We start from the raw sequence: 2,449 nt of genomic DNA, 5'->3' as shown, positions 1-2,449 counted from the left end.
AGCTGCCCCTCCTGAGGAAGGGAGCACAGCTGTTTGGCGGATGTATTCCTGGAACTCACATGATGTACAGTACACAGTTTGGCATGAATAATTTACCTCTATGCTTGCAAAAGGATTAAAAAAAAAGAAGAACATACATATGGTATGTCACTTGTTCCCCATAGCACCATCTTTCTTTATTTCAGAGAGTGATTTCTCCAGAAGCAAAGTGGTCTTGGAGGTAATGAATTTAAACAGTTTGGCATTGGATTAGGCTCTGATTTAAAGTTTTATTTTTAATATTTAAAAGATGAGTGTTACTTTTATATCCCAGAGAAGCAATGAGTAAACAAATAAAAAATTCATTAGAGACAGGCTGCTATCTCTGAGATGAAAGTTTGATGTTAGAACTTGGTTTTCAAAAGCCTAAAACCCAGTCAGTGGGTCATTAGCTCAGCAGGCAGCCAAACGAAAAGAGAGTGATTTCAGGATGGGCAATGTTTGTGGTCTTCATTTCTTCAAGGTTTTATAAATTAGCTTAGCACTGTCCCAGATGAGGAGAATACTTACTCTTAACAGCTATGGTCATGGTTATGTTGAGAAAATTAAATTTCAACTATGCTTTAGAGTCTTACTTACTGTGTTTCTTCTCCAATTTTATGAGCACAGACATGGAAGAGAAAGTCTGGGGAGAGAATGAGGAGAATGAGGCTTTCTAGTGTTACTCATTTCACATGTGGAATGAAATTTGTATTTTAATAATGGCATCAAGCCCCAGGGCTGGAGTTCAAAGTCATAGACCAGCATGCATACACCTGTGGTTTTCATCAATATATGAATACTTTCTTTCTTCCTTTTTTCCTTCCTTTTCTAATTGTAATGCCGCACTCATATTCTATAGAGAGGCATCTTTTGTTTTATGAGATAAAGGTAAACATTTCTATTAGGATACTAACCCAAACCTGTCCAGTCAGACTACTCTATTCTTCCCAGTAAGAGTGATTGGTCCAAGGAATATGAATCAAAATTCTTCCCTGGATTTGGCTAGGTCTTCACTACCTGGTTTCTGTAAGAAAGAAGCCATTACTTAAGCTGTTTTTCTAAGCTAAACAATATAGGCTGAAGGCTGCCAGATGGTAACTACCCCAGCAAATGGAGGGAGACAATGTGAAGTACAAAAATATATGAGGGTTAAACATAAAGTGAAAGAGGGGTGAAAAGAAAGAGGTGTCTGATGACATTACATATTCATGGAATCAAGCATACCTAAACTTGAGGCCCAATAACTCCCTACTCTTTAAATATTGGTTGTTTTTGTTGAGTTAGGTTTCTGTCCCCATACCTGAAAGAATCTGAGCTAATCTAACATTGTATGGGAAGTTCTTCCTCTAAGTATTCTGAGTAAGGGATAAAGGACTGACCACAGAAAGCAAACCATGCTCTACCTTTTACCTTTCTATACTTTAAATTCCCTGGCTTTGTGTTCTGTCAGATATTAGAAAGTACATTTTACCATTAGACTGGGTTTATAGAGCAGTAAAAGAGTATGGATTTTGGAATCCTTTACACCTGGATTGGAATGCTGAGTTTTTTTAGCTAACTGCTTGCCCAGATTGTTTCACCTTCTTGAATCTCAGTTTCCTCACATATAAAATCACAACAGCACATAACAGTTCACATAGTATGGCAGCCCAGGCCCACCTAGATAAAATAAATCAGAACCCCTTGAAATTCAGGCATGAATGTTTTCCAAAAGCACCCCACATGATTTGAGTGTGCAGCTGGGTTTGAGAACCTCTTGAGTTGATGAGATCTAAGGCAGCAGCTCTCAAATTCCAGGCTGCATGCAAATCACCTGGACTCAACACAAGCTACCCACATTTCAAAGTCTGTGGAGAGACTCAAAGATCTGCACTGTTAAGTAGCTTTCCAGGTGTTTCTGATGCAGTCAGTCCCTGGACCACATGTTGAGGGGAAAAATGCCTTAAGTTCTCTTTTGTCTTTGATGTGCTAAGAATCTGCTGGGTAAGTTATTGAGTGAGCATCATTGGTCAGAAACAAAGTTTTCGCTTGAGAGCAAAAAGTCCAAGGAAGGGTTAATTTTCAAAAATAGAATTAAGGCAGGGAAAGTCTAAAGGTCAGCAGGACTTTGTCTAGGTGAGGAGGAGATGGTAAAATGAAGCACACAGGAGTGAGGGAAGCCAAAAGCAGAGTCTGATGGAGCAGATTTGAGGGCCCATCAAAGTCTCAGCTTCTTCTACTGTACTCATGTTTCTTTGTACAGCTGTGACCCTTCTCATGAAAGTTACAAGGGAAAAAGCCTTACAAAAATGAAATACAAACCCTTTAGAAATGGGGGAATTCCCTGAGGAACATTTTGGGTAGGGGCTTGAGAGAACCGTGGGAGAAGAGATGAAAGATGACATCATGAAGAGAAATATTTGGCTTATAAAGAAATGTTAATCTGAAG

This window comes from Artibeus jamaicensis, unplaced genomic scaffold, assembly GCF_021234435.1.
Source record: "Artibeus jamaicensis isolate MK-2021 breed Jamaican fruit bat unplaced genomic scaffold, CSHL_Jam_final contig_700, whole genome shotgun sequence".
Lineage (NCBI taxonomy): Eukaryota > Metazoa > Chordata > Mammalia > Chiroptera > Phyllostomidae > Artibeus > Artibeus jamaicensis.
The sequence above is the reverse complement of the archived record's forward strand: the minus strand, read 5'-3'. Positions refer to the sequence as shown.